The sequence below is a fragment of the Lepus europaeus genome, chromosome 21 (assembly GCF_033115175.1).
Source record: "Lepus europaeus isolate LE1 chromosome 21, mLepTim1.pri, whole genome shotgun sequence".
In the NCBI taxonomy this organism is placed as follows: Eukaryota; Metazoa; Chordata; class Mammalia; order Lagomorpha; family Leporidae; genus Lepus; species Lepus europaeus.
The window spans coordinates 8,294,671-8,310,685 of record NC_084847.1 but is presented as its reverse complement, the minus strand read 5'-3'; the positions used below and the strand labels follow the sequence as shown (position 1 = coordinate 8,310,685).

The window sequence follows — 16,015 nt, the reverse complement described above, 5'->3', positions numbered from 1 at the left end:
GTTGATGAACCTGTATTATTGGCTTATCATTGTCACCCAAAGGCCTTAATTTACATTGATCTACTTTCAGTGTTGCGCATTCTGTGGGTTTGATCAAATATGTAGTGATATGTATGCTCTGTTTTAGGATCGTGTCAAGTACTTTCATTGCCCTAAAAATCCTCTGTACTCTGCCTGTTCATCCATCCTGAACTCCCTAATCCTTGACAACCAGTGGTATTATTACTGCCTCCATATTTTTTTTTTTTGACAGGCAGAGTAGATAGAGAGAGAGAGAGAGAGAGAAAGGTCTTCCTTTTTGCCGTTGGTTCACCCTCCAATGGCCGCTGTGCTGCGGCCAGCGCACCACGCTGATCCGAAGGCAGGAGCCAGGTGCTTCTCCTGGTCTCCCATGGGTTGCAGGGCCCAAGCACTTGGGCCATCCTCCACTGCCCTCCCGGGCCATAGCAGAGAGCTGGCCTGGAAGAGGGGCAACCGGGATAGAATCCAGCGCCCCGAGCGGGACTAGAACCTGGTGTGCTGGCGCCGCAAGGCGGAGGATTAGCCTGTTGAGCCATAGCGCCGGCCACTGCCTCCATAGTTTTACCTTTTCCAGAATAATATATAGTTGGAACCATAGAACCTTTTCATGTTGGCATCTTTCATGTAGTAATATGCATTAAAGGTTTCTCCATGCCTTTTCATGGCTTGATTGCTCATTTTTTTCCCTGCTGAATAATATTCCATTGTTTGGATGCACCATTTTTTTTTTTAATTAAAATTAACTTATCTGAAAATCAGTGTTCCAGAGAGAGAGAGGGATCTATTGACACACACACAACACACACACATCATATATACAGAGGGGGGGGTGACCCATTTTCCATCCTCTTGTTCACTCGCCAGATGGCCTCAAAGGCCAGGTTGAGCAAGGCAGAAGGCAGGAGCCAGGAGCTTCTTCTGGGTCTCCCACGTGTCCGAGCACTTGGGCCATCCTCCACTGGTTTTCCCAGGAAACTCCATTAGCAGGGAGCTGGATCGAAAGTGGAGCAGCTTGGACTTGAACCGGCACCCATATGGGATGCTGGTGTCACAGGCAGCAGCAGCTTGACCCGCTGCACCACAATGCCAGCCCCTGCATGTACTGTCTTTTAAGGTTTGACTGTGGGAGAGTTCAGACTTCAGCACCATTGCTGTGAATAAGACGAAATGGATTTAGTTAGAGGAAGAGTGAGTTTATCTGGTAAAGGCAGTGGTGAACTGAGCACCAAACAGAGAATGGTGATGGAGCTAGAGAACAGTGAGCACAGGTCATAGGAGAGTAAACAGATCAGAGGGAGTGATGCTAGGGATATGTGGGATTTCAGTAGTGGAGCCAGGGAGAGACAGTGGCACACAGCATCCATAGGGTTGAATGAATGAAAATTATGTCCACATCAAATGCTAGCCCTGGCAGAAATAAAAATTCCCCTTCGCTCATCCAGCTGGGGAGAATTGTGTGAACAAAGACGCATGGGTGGTCAAGTACATGGTGTGTACTGGGAGCCATGTGAGACTGCTGTGGTCGGAGCATGGGGTATTTGCATTTAACACTAACTCGCTAACTTGGGGTGAATGGAAATGGAACCAGCCACACTCGTGGGTTTGCCAGGTGTCTTGATTCTCTGGTTAGTGCCTCTTGATTTTTTTGCTCAGTTCTGTGGTTGTCATGATCACCATCATTGCACTGGTTTCCTTGGTAGCCGCGGCCAGGAAGAGGGTATCTGAGATGGGCTAACTCAGGCACACCGTGACCCCTGGAGTTCAGCATCCCTGTGGGCATGGTGCTGAGTCAGCAGGAAGTTCTGATGATACAGGGTTCAGCTAGTTTGAATGAACATCTCACCTGGTTGATGAGGAGGGTCAGAGGTCACACAGAGGCTGGGCTGTCTTGCTAACTTTGAGACTCTTGTGTTTTTACCAGGTTGATAATTCCACCTGCTGAGCCTTTGATGCCTTGAGCTGAGAGGCCATGGTGAAGTTTTTAAGTTAATGGATTTAAGTGTTCTTTCAGAAGCTGAAATTACTGGACAGACACAAGATAGAAGTAGCCTTATATTATGGTGATAAAAGGGGAGGAAAGCTACAGTCGTCCACCCTGGTATGTTTTTAAGGGTGCAGAAATGGAGGCTGGTGATGTTGGCTATGCATTGAAAAAAGCGTGCTTTTCTTCTGTAGCTCAGAGACATGCTAGGAAAATGATTTCAGAACTTTCGAGTGGAGTCCCCGGGGAGCCCCAGGGTTTTGGGGGACTGCGTCTGCACTTTGGAAGATCATCTGATTTTCATGCCTCATTGTTTCTGCTCGCCTCTGGCTCCAGTGCCTTGGTGCTTGTTGTCACCTCTGTGTCGAGTGCACATCCCCACCTAACAGGCAAAGACAGGAACATTTCCCATGAACCCCAGACACGTTCTCTGCTTAAGGTTGAAAAGGAAAAGGGAGGGGACCTTAGAAAATCGAGAGGCCAAGGGGGCAGGGGCAAGACAGCGCTCAGAGTTAAGAGAGCCGAAGCTACTGAGGGGTCCAGGAAGGACTTTGGGGCCTGCTCCTCAAGACTGAAAAGCCTGCCGTCTTGTATCTCAGCTCTTTATCAAGGGTGGGCATTGAATAGGCTCACTGGGATGGCAGAGGACCATCAGGAGAACGAAAAGAAAGTTAGCCCAAGACATTCCTGGTAGTGGTGGTTGCCAGCCAGCCAAAGAAATTAGCACAGGATCCCGGTGCCGTGGCTCACTTGGTTAATCCTCCGCCTGCAGCGCCGGCATCCCATATGGGCACCCAGTTCTAGTCCTGGTTGCCCCTCTTCCAGGCCAGCTCTCTGCTGTGGCCCGGGAAGGCAGTGGAGGATGGCCCAAGTCCTTGGGCCCTGCACCTGCATGGGAGACCAGGAAGAAGCAACTGGCTAATGGCTTCGGATCAGCATAGCTTCGGCTGTTGCAGCCATTTTGGGAGTGTACCAATGGAAGGAAGACCTTTCTCTCTGTCTCTCTCTCTCTCACTGTCTGTAACTCTACCTGTCAAATAAATAAATAAAAAAAAAAAAAAAGAAATTAGCAAGGTCCATTTCACCCTAGTTCCGGCCCAGGGTTAACTGTCCTCTCCTCTGGGAAGCTTGTTTTGATTGCTCCAGGATGGAGTTCAGTCAACACTAAGGCCCCACAGACCCGTGGCGTCTACCTTGTGTCGGGAATGTTCAAGGCACCAGACAGAGAAACGAACAAGATGGACAAGGTCCCTGCTCCAGGGAGTTTGCCTTCCAGCAGAGAATAGAGATAATAATAAGGGTGAGCCTTAAACGCTAATTTGATGAAGTAATAAGTGCTAGGGAGGGAATTCGATAAAGCAAAGGAAAGTGAAGAGAATGCTGGTGATAAGTGAGGGTGGAGCATTCTGGTTAGGTCGGCCGGCAAAGGTCTTGCTGGGAAACGAGCCATGTGTAGGATGCACAGTGGGTGATAGCAAGCACCTTCATTCTGGAATAAGCCGAGGGGTGGGCCTGGCATGAACAGTGAGTAGACTCGGGAGCCAGTGCAGAGCAGTCAGATGGAAAGTGGGAGGAGACGGGGCCTGAGAGGTGGCAGCAGGCAGCAGTTCCCACAGGACGCGTGGGCCGTGAACAGAGGTTCGGACTTATGTCCCAAGCGTGATGGGAAACCACAGGAGAGGTTGGCACAAAGGATTGACCTAAATGTATGTTTGTTTTTAAGAAATATTACTATGGATGCTGCACCGAAAGTAGAAGGGATGGGGGCGGGAGGGGCTGGAGGGAGGCCGGGTGGGGCTGTACCAGTCATCTGGGAGGAGACAGACCCCATCATCACCTGCTCTGGGAGGCAGTGGTGGGGATAATGAGAAGAACGGGATGTGGGCATGCTTGGGCCACAGGCTGTTCTGTGCTCGCTGACTGGATAGGAGAAGTGAAACGAGAGAAAATGAATGACTTCCAGGGTTTTGGGGTGACTCCCAGAGATAACGTCCCATTTCCCTGTCCCCCCAGTGTTGGCAGCCGCCGTTCTTCTCTGCCTCTGTGAATTTGCCTTTTTAGATATTTCGTGCATGTAGATAGAATCGTGTTCGCTGTCCCCAGGACCAGCAGAATGCCTTTCAGGTTCATCCGTGTCATTACAGATAACAGGACTTACTTCTTCTTAATGGCTGCATAATATTTTATTGTATGGATATGTGACATTTTCTTTCCTTTTCTAGATTTTTATTTATTTTGAGAGAGAGGGTGAGAGAGACTGAGAGAGTGAGCTCCCATCTGCTGGGTCACTCCCTGAATAGCACTCCACTGAAGGAAGAGACAGAATCGGGAAAATATATACCGGATAAAGGGCTAATATCTCATATATATATATTATATATGTATTATATATATATATGAAATTCTCTCAGGAATGAAAAAGCACATAACACAATTAAAAATGGGAAAAGGGATTGAATAGGCAATCCTCCAAAGAAGACATACACATTGCCAACAGATATTGAGAAGGCTTTTACCACCACCAGTCATCCGGGAACTGCAGAGCAAAGTCCCAGTGAGTGATTATGCAATCACCTCACACCTGTCAGGGTGGCTGTTACGAAAAAGCTGAAAGGTAACGAGTGTTGGCAGGGATATGGAGAAATTGGAACCCTTGCACCCTGCTGGTGGGGATGTAAAATGTTGCAGCCACTTTGGAAAACAGAACGGAGATTCGTCAAGGGATTAAAAATAGAATTACCATAGGGTTCAACCACCCTACTTCTGCATACATGTCCAGAAGAATTGCAGTCAGGCTCTCCAAGAGATACCTGCACCCCCTGTTCATTGTAGCTTTATTCTCAGCAGCCAAGGCACAGTCAGTCCTATCAACACTTAATGCTCTCTTTCAGAATACCTTCCCCACCACCCAGTTAGTCTAACACAAACCCCACGGATTGGATCATCTTAACATGAATTTTCAGTAAATATCTTAGAAGATAAGGATTCTGTGTATTGAATACAACCAGAATTTTATTGTCACGCCTAAATAATGAATAATACTTCCTTAATGCCATCCACTGTCCTTCAACAACTCAAGGTTTTTAAACATAAATCTGTACTTGGGCTTCGTTCCAAGGAACACTGATTTAGATAGGCTAGTGACAGTTTTTCCTCATATACCATAGGACAACTAGCGAGTTTTAAAGCTTTTCGGAGGGAAACGTATCCCTGTACCTCTAAAATGATCTTGCTTGCCGTCAGTGTGTCTTGACTTGGCACACACCTTCTCCGGTCACAGAGGCCAGTGCTGCGTGGTTCTGCTCACGTGAGAGCTCTAGAAACATCCAACGTACTGAAGCAGAGCACTGGTAGGGTCTTGCACACTTTCTTCCGGGCTTGCCATGAAGGAGCTGATGGCGTGCTGGTCTTTACCGCTCTGGCAGGGCCAGTCGGTGCCTGGATTGGACTCCAGGGACCTGCTAACCAACCATGAAATCTGAAGGAACAACAGCTTTCTAGGCACCTTCATCGGCTCCACACAATCTACAATACAATTAAGACCGACAGACATAATTGGATAAACAGAAAATAGAATTAAGGTAATCTATCCTAAGTGTACCAAATTCCTATAATGAGTTGCTTTCAGCAGTTGTGGAAACATATAATTACCAAACAAATTACATGTTATTTTTATCGAAGAAGCTAATTAAGTGTTCTGTGTAAATTATTATGTGGTGGCACAAGGATCCGAGTTGTATTAAGTACCTAATGAGGAGGGGGACAAGACCCGAGGATTTTACATGGAGAGACAGTGGAGAGAGATGGCGGCAGGAGGACCTGGTGCTGAGGCCCGGAGCTGGGCAGAGCTCAGTGGGGTGGGCGGGGGTTTGGGTTTCCGTGGTTGATTTCACCCGATCCTGGGTGGTTGCACTATGTTGGGCCTCTGACCTGTAGAGAATCCTGGGTCCTTTCTATTTATTTAATTAGTTAAACTGGCTCCCCTTTCTAAACTTCCAGCTGACTTTGAACCTGGTTCTGTCTTCTCTGCAGCCCTTATTCAATGTCCTCACTTGGTTCTTGTTCCTTTGCAACTCAGTAAACTTTCCTACATCTCCTTGTGGGTTTTGCAGTTTGCGTCCTGGGATGTGAGGAACCAGGGGTTTTGGGGGAGAATGTGTCTTTCCCCCCTGTAACTCAGAACAGGTAGCTTGGAAGAATTTTGCTGTGAAGCTTTGAGTCGGAACCAGGCTGCAAAAGTCCCTCATTGTCGTTTGGTATTCTAGGAGAGCCAGACCTCTCTTACAGTGGGGAGGGGAGGAGGCAGTAGAGTTGCTGTATTTCCACGGGGTGCGAGTGGCAGGCGCTCTGCCCTGGAGTCATAAGACCAGATTTATTGTCCCTGCCCTGCCAGTGGTGTGAGCTGTGTGACCTTCGGCAAGGTGTTGCTTCCCTCTGAGCCCTGGCATCTCATCTGTAACACGTGGAAAGAAGCCTTTGGCCTGGTTACCTTTTAGAGGAGCTTTGAGAATGATGCACCATAAAGTAAATGAGCGTTATCGACAGAGTCTTCAGTTTTAGTATCAAAGGTCCGGCATTAAAGGACGGCACCTGCACAGAGCCAGGCAGGGTGGGTGATGTAACTGCAACTGCAGGACTTGGTCTCTCCCGTTTTCCAGCTTGGATCTTCTCCGTATGGACTTCATTTTCAGGGGGCACTCCCACCCCCCACTCCTAGTGTGGGGAGAGGGGCAGCAGAAGGTGGCACCTTCACTCCACCAGGTTAGCAACTCAAGGGAGACAGAAAGCAGAACCTTCCTGGTCGCTCCATCTATAGTCTCAGGGCTGACTCTGATTGGTCTCTTCTGGATCATGTGCCTGTAACTGAGCCAATCACAGTGGCTGGGGGATAGAATACTCTGATAGGTCAGGCTGGTCGCATGCCTATCTTTAGAGCTGGAGGTGCTGGGGTTGCCCTCACTTAGTCACAGAGAATAAGAGATGGGGGTAGCTGGTTCCCCACAAAGGGCCAGGAGAAACTGTGTTCCAGACAGGAGAATAAAAAGTCTCACTGTCCCATGGGCTACCTGTAATATAAATTATAATTATAATTAAAATGCTCACCAGTTACAATTAAAATTATAATTAAATTATAATTTAAAAGTTCACCGGATTGGCGACCAGCGAGGATTTGGGTTCTGGCCCTGACTCTGCCGCTGACTCTCTCTGTGAACCTGAGCTATCCCCTCCCTTTGCTGGGACCCCAGTTTCCAAACCTGTGGAACAGATGTGGGCCCGGTCACTGCGAAGTTTGTCGCCTTTCTTCCACCAGGGACTCAGTTATCTTTTTGTATCCGTGTGGTGTATTATGTGTTTTGTCAGCAAAACAAAATACCCGAATTAAGTAATAAGCCATTTTATTTCAGAAAAGTGAATTCACAACTTGTAATTGGCGTTTAGAAATGTCAGAACTACAGCACACAGTTGGCATGACTACACCATGTTATGTATTTAATACGTCTTCAGTGTTGGGACGGACGGACAGAGGTCGGAGTTCGAGCCCTCTGGGCCTAATGAAACAGTCAGTGTACCCAAGGGCGCTTGCTTACTGGGATCACAGGGTCCCCGATGGTCACCTGAAGATATGGGGACACTTGAAAAAATTTGTGGGAAGTAGAATTAGAAGGCAAGTGTATTTTGCACCAAAAATCTTAAAGTCCATGCATAGTTTTTAGAAAATAAATAAAATTATTTTTCATGAACTTTTTAAAGAACCCTCATATGTTTGTTTTGCTAATGCTGGAGCCTTAGAAATATCAGGACAATTCACAGAAAAATCTGGGTCTGGGATGTCTGGTGAAAAATTCGAAGATCTTGAAGTATAAGGCCCAGATTCCCCCCGATCACATCTGATTGGAGCAGAAAATACAGTGTCTCCTTTAGCTGAGACCAACTGCCCTGAGCTTGTTCCATCCCCACCACACCCTGCTGTCCACACCTGCACAGCTTGGCTCATTCGCTCCAGCAGCCTGGGCGATACAGCAATGCCGGATACAGACTAAACCAGTGTTTTCTAAACTCTCCTGATGAAAACAAAACAAAGCAGGGGCTGGTGCTGTGGCACAGTGGGTTAAGCTGCTGTCCGCAGTGCTGGCTTCCCACATGGGCGCTGGTTCCAGTCCTGGCTGCTTCGCTTCTGATCCAGCTCCCTGCTGATGTGCCTGGGAAAGCAGCAAACAGCCTGGATACTTATGCCCATTGCACCCACGTGGGAGCCCTGGATGAAGCTTCTGTCTCCTGGCTTTAGCTTGGCCCAACTATGGCTGTGGTGGCTGTTTGGGGAGTGAACCAACAGATGGAGGATCTCTCTCTGACATTCAAGTAAGTAAATATTTTTTTTAAAAAAAATATGATTTTCAGTTAAAACAAAGTAAAGCAATAAAACCTGGGAACTTGTTAAGACCTAGATCTTCTGGGGTAACCCCTTGCCCCTGTTTGGATTCCATAGGTTTGTACATCCGGCATCTTGTTTCAATGGCAAAGCTGTGCCTTACCCCAGACAAGCACTGGGAACTACATTTTAACAAAGTAGCAAATTGGCTTTTAATTTGACCCTATCTGTGTTTTCATTTTAGTAAGGTTCCTTGTCTGCCCCTCTTGCCAGAAGCCTTTTCAGAAGAGCTGGTTTCTCTTCTCCACACCTGAGGGTGTGGTAGAGACCCGTCCTCCCCTGGGGGGATGCCTGCCCTGTACCTGCCATCTGGAGACAGGAGGTGGGAGAGGGTCTGTGCACAGCCTGGGGGACTTGACCCCCGAAAGCTTCCACACCTGGGTCCTGGGTGGCCTCAGCAGGTCCCCGGCCTCCAGGTCTGTCTCCTGCTCTAGACTGGGACTTGGCCTCCCCCCTGCTGTCTCTGGCAGGTGTTCTAAGCCATTCATGCCTCACTGGACTTAGGCAATTGGGCCAAGTCTGTTCTGTCCCTTTTTGGTTTTCTTTATAAAATTTTTTTATTAATGTAAGCAGAAAAGATTTCATGTGTTTTATAGGTACAGTTCTAAGATAACCATATTTCCTTCCATTGCCCTCTCCCTCCCTCAATCCCCTTCCTTCCCTCCTTCTTTCCTTTTAAAAATTTTTTTTTTGCAAAAACAAAATTTCGATCCACTTCATAATCACTGATTTAATGCACCTTGAGCCATAATATTCAACAAGTTGCAAATGTTGTTTCCCCAGGGGACACTTGTGTGTGACAAATTCTGAAATCCAGGTGCTGCCAGGTCTTGGCTAATGATGTTCTTCTCTTGGCATTCATTCATTCATGATTCAGTAGACCATCCTTAGGCAGGTCCTGTGTTCCCCACGTGCTGAGAATGATGGCATGGCAATAACCTTGATAGTAGTCGGCATGCATTGAAAATGTGTTATGTGGCCGGCGCCGCGGCTCAATAGGCTAATCTTCCGCCTGCGGCGCTGGCACACAGGGTTCTAGTCCCAGTCGGGGCGCCAGATTCTGTCCCAGTTGCCCCTTTCTAGGTCAGCTCTCTGCTATGGCCCGGGAAGGCAGTGGAGGATGGCCCAAGTGCTTGGGCCCTGCACCCCATGGGAGACCAGGAGAAGCACCTGGCTCCTGCCTTCGGATCAGTGCGATGCTGCAGCGGCCATTGGAGGGTGAACCAATGGCAAAAGGAAGACCTTTCTCTCTGTCTCTCTCTCTCTCACTGTCCACTCTCCCTGTCAAAAAAAAATGTATTATGTGCCAGGATCTTAATGTATCTCATTTAACCCTCATAGTATGTCAGGGGTGTTGTTGCTGTTCTTAGCCCCATTATTTGACCAGTGGGAAAACTGGAGCCAAGTGCTCTGACAGTTGGCCTGGGCGTGGACCTGACTCCCAAGTCTACACTGTTCACCGTGCCACACTAATGTGAGTTACACTTCATGGAAGGAACCCGTGTGCGTGAAACAGCATCTCCAGAGCCTTTCATTCCTACTCCTGCCTTGGCGGTGATGCACAGAGGTGTGGGAGTGCACTGCTGTGGCTGGGCCATGGTCACCTGGCCAGGGATGGGGGATGGACAGAGCCCAGATTTGGACCCTGGCTCCCTGTTCTAAATCCTGGGCTCTTCTCACTGCCGTTGTCTCAAGGAGCTGGCCCCTTGGAGAGGGAAGAAGTTATGTTCAGGATCTGGGAGCTGTGAAAAGTACAGAGCGGCTCTAGTCGGTGGACTTCAGGGTCTGAAGATGAAACAACGGCTCTTGGTTACCTCACCTGATACCCTTTGCATCAATACAGCTCCTACCGTGTGCTGGGTGTGCCATTCTCGGATTTAGTGCTCTTCCCAACACTGTGATTGTCTCTGTTTTACAGAGGGGGTAGCTAAGGGGCCCATCGTGTCTCACACAGAATGAGGGCCCAGTGAATTCCTTAAAAAAATTACTCAAAAGCCTCTCCCCCTCTCCCTCTCCCCCTCCCTCTCCTCCTCTCCCTCCCCTTCTCCCTCTCCCTCTCCCCCTTCCCCACCCCCTTCTCCACCCCCTTCTCCCTCTCCCTCTCTCTCCCTCTCTCCCTCTCCCCCTCTCCCCCTCTCCCCCTCTCCCCCTCTCCCTCTTCCCCTCTCCTTCTCTCCCTTCCTCTCTCCCTCTCCCCCTCTCCCCCCCTTCCACTCTCCCTCTCCCTCTCTCCCTTCCCCTCTCCCTCTCCCTCTCTCCCTTCCCCTCTTCCTCTCTCTCTCTCTCTCTCTCTCTCTTTCCCTCTCCCTCTCTCTCTCTTTCCCTCTCCCTCTCCCTCTCTCTCCCTCTCTCTCTCTCGCACACACGCACACACAGAAGGAGAGATTGATTGATTGATTGATTGCTGGGACGCTCCCCAGACACTCGCAGCAGCCAGGGCTGGGCCATCATCAGCTCTGCCTTCCCAGGCACGTTAGCAGGAAGCTGAATAGGCAGTGGAGCAGCTGGGACTTGAGCTGGCTGGCGCTCATAAGGAACACAGTTATTGCAAGTAGTGGCTTAGCTCAACCCAGCACAGCGCGGTCCCTCTCAGTGAATTTTCATTGCAAAGTGGCGTTTGAGTTGCACTGGGGAGCCTCGGCGGGGCCTGGGGTGAGAAGGCGGATGGTAGCCACCTGGACAGCTCAGGTGTAAGAGTGTAACTCTGCAGTCAGATGGGGTTTTAATCCAGACCCATCGTCTAAGCAGTCACTGTATGTTCCCTGAGCCTCGTTTTCCTCCCTCTAAAATGGGGATGACAGCACCCACTTGTGAGGCTTGACCAGCCCTGCCAAGTGTGCTCCTGGTGCTTACCTGTTTGCTTCCGGTCCTCGCCTTGTAAATTGGGGGCTGATCACTGTGACAGCCTGTGGGACTTTCTCTGGCTGTGGAAGCATGGGTGTGAAGGTGCTGGAAGTGGCCACTGATAGGGCTTTGTGGATAAGCACTCTGGTCCCTGCTTGTGGGCAGGAGAACTGGGATGTAGGTCATTTATCCTGGACCCCGGATGTCTCCGGTGATGGGAAGGTTCAGTTACCACGGTGTAGCTTGTGTTAATAGACCCCGGAAGCTCTGGTGACGTGAAGGTTCGGTTTCTCACTGTGGTGTAGCTTGCATAACGATGCACTTTTGTTAACTTCACTTCCCCATCTCATATCTCTTTCTCCTTACTGGTGCTTCCCAGGATCATGTCTCACACAAACTACTGGGAACTGAAATCCTTTGCCTCAGACCTCAGACCATAGAAATGGTCAGATGAACTACTGTGTGTAGAGTGCTTAGCACAGTCACCTGGCACCGGGTAACTGTCGGTAAGTGGTGGCCGCTTCCAGCGTCGTCACCGTCACTGTCAAGGTGCAGGTGCACTGAACTCATTCTTTGATTTGAAGTTCGTCCAAAATTATGAAGAAAAGGAGAAGGGGAAGTCACTAGAATGCGTGAAGCAAAGTTTTGCAGTGATGTCTTTTTAAAAAACGGAGACTTTTTGAAATTACTAATCAGTATTTCTTAACCTCCAGTCCTTGTCCAACGCCATGCATATCAGGTCTGCAGTGGGGTAGGATCTTGTATCCTACATTGGTATTTCTGAGTTGCCGTTTTTGTTTTTTCCGAAGGGGGACTGGTTTTATCATAACTTATTTACAAATGAATCTCAGCCCTGAAGTTCCTGTTGGTATTTGAGCTTGCGTTTCTAGTTGTGGGTTCGAGAGAGAGAGACGTACTCCGGGATTTCAGTCGTTCCAGCCTTCGGCAGTTGAAGAGGTGGGATGACAGTGTGTGCGCTGTGGGTTGTTATGCTCCATTGTTTGCAGCATTGGTTTTCCAAAGCACAAGGTGATGAGCCTGCTGGGAGGGCATCTTCAGAACCAGTGGGGGTGAGTGGTGGAGCGGGAGCAGAAGGGGGCGAGTGAGGAAAAGTAGAGTGACGAAGGGGTACACCCTCTGTCCTCTTCCTGTTTCTGTCTTTGACTTACGTGTCCTGTGTGTGCTTACCTGGACCTGGGGTCTGGGGGAGAGGATACAGAAATGCAGGTGAGGCTGCCTTGAGTGTCAAGGACGTTGCATGGTGGATGTTAAGCAGTCAGATTTGTGTTAGACTGGCCAGGCCTTGGTCCCCAGTCTTTCCAGCCAACACTAATACAGGTGTGGCCGTGAAGACGTTTGTAGATGCGGTTAAAGTTTAGAGCAGTCGACTTCCTAGGGAATCTGGTGGGCCTCATTCCGTCCCTCAAAGGCCTTCGGAGCGGAGCTGAGGAGGCAGTTCCACTTCAGGATAAAAGCCTCCGGTGATGCCTGCAACGTCTAGTGTGACCTAGGATTTCAGCCTGGCCTGGCCACTTCCCACAATTATGTAAGCCGGTATCCTGCAGTGAATCTCTTAATATATAGATCTTACCGGTTGGCTTGTCTAATGAACCCCAGCTCATACGGAATGGGCTGTTCATGTAACATACCTGAAAATGTGGAAGTGGCCTTGGTATTGTAGTGGGCAGAGGCCGGAAGAGTCTGGAGCCATGTAGAACACGTCTAGATCCTTCCTTCCTTCCTTCCTTCCTTCCTTCCTTCCTTCCTTCCTTCCTTCCTTCCTTCCTTCCTTCCTTCCTCTCTCTCTCTCTCTCTCTCTCTCTCTCTCTCTCTTTCTTTCTTTCTTTCTTTCTTTCTTTCTTTCTTTCTTTCTTTCTTTCTTAAGATTGATTATTTATTTGAAAGACAGTGTTACAGAGAGGCAGAGGCAGAAAGAGAGAGAGAGATATCTTCCATTCACTCCCTAAATGGCTGCAATGGCTGGAGCTGGGTCAGTCTGAGGCCAGGAACCAGGAGCTTTCTCCAGGTCTCCCACATGGGGGCAGGGGCCCAAGGACTTGAGCCATCTTCTACTGCTTTCCCAGGCCATAGCAGAGAGCTGGATCAGAAGTGGAGCAGCCGGGACTCAAACTGGTGCACATATGGGATACCGGTAGTGCCGGCGGCGGCTTTACCTGCTATGCCACAGTGCCAGCCCCACTAGCTTTCTTTAAATAGATTGTTAGTAGAAGGATAAATGCTGACAATGCTGTTATGGAGGCTTCAGAATGAACTGAGGCACATGGTAGAGAAAACATCATTTTGGAGAATACATAAATGATCGTGAACAGACCTCTGGTGGCAAAATGTGTCAGATGCGCTGAGTGAGGGCTGCCTAGGATGGAAGTGTGGGGTGTGGACTGGAAGGGGGAGGAGAGGGGAGGCTTGTTGTCTGTGGCAGGAAGTTTGGCTGAATTGTGAGCTGCATTGCTGGGGAAAGCTGAGTTTTTAAGCGCTGAACTTGGATATTTAACTGAGGAAATTTCCAGGCCAAGTGTTGATGGTGCAACCTGGTTTCTTTTTGCTGCTTTTAGTAAAATGTGGGAGGAGAGAGAGAGCTTGAGGGAAGAACGGTTAAGTAAAAAGGAATCAGATTTGATGACATGGGAAATTCTCTGCCTATCCAGATTGCAAAAGATACTAAAATTGGGAGGCCCACTGTCAAGAAAGCGTGTCAGGAGAGGATATGACCGGACAGCCGTTTGCTGGTTCCTTGGAAGGTTTCGATGGTTGCGGTTTTTAGTTACACGGGGCGCCTTGAACCGATAAGCTGTATTTGAACCTTGGACTGTTCCCCACCCCAGCTCCACCCCCACCCCCAGACATCTATGTCGACGCCAAGAATAGAAGTAGCAAAGATCTGTGGAGGATCTTCTTGTCAATGGAGTACTTCCCTATGACACACACAGGAGACTCATAAGTTTATTTATTTTTTTAAGATTTATTTATTTATTTGCAAGCAGAGTTACAGAGAGGCAGAAGCAGAGAGAGAGAGAGAGAGAGAGAGAGAGAGAGAGGTCTTCCATCTGCTGGTTCACTCCCCAAACGGCCGCAATGGCCAGAGCTGTGCCCATCCAAAGCCAGGAGCCAGGAGCTTCTTCTGGGTCTCCCACGTGGGTGCAGGGGCACAAGGATTTGGGCCATCTTCTACTGCTTTCCCAGCCCATAGCAGAGAGCTAGATTGGAAGTGGAGCAGCCAGGACTAGAACTGGCACCCATATGGGATGTCGGCACTGCAGGTGGTGGCTTTACCTGCTATGCCCCAGACCTGGCCCCAGGACTGGGGACTTTTGAGGTGATGAGATTGGGTGAAGGTTTTGGACTTTGAGCTGATGCCAAGGTGGGTTGAGCCTTTTGGTCCTGGAGTGCCTGTGGGGCTGATATGAAACTTTGCAAGCCAGGAGGGTGAACTGTGGTCAGCAGAATAAAAGCTTCCCAAAGCCGTGCACCTTCTGAAACCTTGCCTTGCATTTTATGGCAGAAGGGATTTGGAAGCCATGATTAGTGAGGCCTCTTCCAGCCTTGAGATGGGACGCTTCTCTGGGTGGGCCCGAGAGTAATTGCCAGTCTGCTTATAAAAGGGAAGCACCAGTGTCACAGAGGAGGACGTGTGGTGACGAACATGGAGTTCAGAGCCCGGTGGCTCCCAGCCAAGGAACCTGGACAGCTCCTAGAAGCTGGAAAGTTCAGGGCATGGGTTTGCCCCACGGTGCTCAGAAGGGAGCTCAAGGAAGCTGTGCTAAGGCCTGCAGACTTCTTGGCTCCAGAATGCAGAGATACTACATTTACATCGTTTTAAGCCACTACATTTGCGATGTTTTGTTATTGCAGCAGTAGGAAACCAATGCACCTGTTCAGTGTCAGGCCTTACAGCGGTCTCTTAGGGGACAGATAGTGTCACCCCCTTTTGCTGTTGTGCAAACTGAGGCATTGAAAGCTCAGTGAGCTCCCCTGCAGCAAGAGAAGTGTTTGGCGATGGGGTTGGGATTGAGCCCCACATCTCATGGGTTCCGGCATCTGTGGGTAGATGCCAAGAGAAGTGAGAAGGTGGCTCAGGACAGCCTTACGCATGATAGGTGGTAACCCAGCGGGAAGTGCTGTGGCCGATGTTTGAGCGTACTGGAGTCCGAGGCCCTGGTATGAATCTGGCTGGCCATTTTCACTGACTACGTGACCATGGGCAGATTGTTTCACTCCTTGGCACTCTGAATTTCTTCCCCTATGTGTGAGGATCATAGTGGCATCTTTCTTATAGGGATACAGAGCTTCTGCAGAGGCTAATGTGGGTAAAGTTCTTAGTGTGGTACCTGGCACACAGTAAGTGCTTCCAGGTAAAATAATGATGATCCAATCAGCAGTAACAGCCACCACACTCTACTACTGATAACAAGCTGCCTTCCTTTTGTGTAACTGCAGGGGGAAAGTGCGGGGCCGGCGGTGGGTACACGCGTGTCGCTAGCAGAGAGAACAGAAGGTCCTCCAAGCTCCTGCTCGTGGCCTGTGTGCTGCATGAGCCACTCTTCCCTGCCTCTCCAGGGGCCCCCACCCCCTCCCAGCTCCCCGTTTCTCTGTCCAGAAGCCGCTTCTCCCAGGATATTTCCCGACCTTTGTGGCTGGGCTGAATGTCCTTCCTCTGTGGGCTTCTCATGGGAAGTACTCTCCTACTCCATTGTTGTCACTGCGCTCGATGCATCGCCCGG

The 16,015-nt window shown here is 49.4% G+C and overlaps 1 protein-coding gene across 1 annotated transcript in view; it reads left to right on the top strand.

Moving 5' to 3' along the window:
- GRIN2A (glutamate ionotropic receptor NMDA type subunit 2A) overlaps positions 1-16,015 on the top strand; it is a 389,378-nt gene that overhangs the window by 27,420 nt on the left and 345,943 nt on the right. The gene's annotated exons all lie outside the window — the stretch shown is intronic.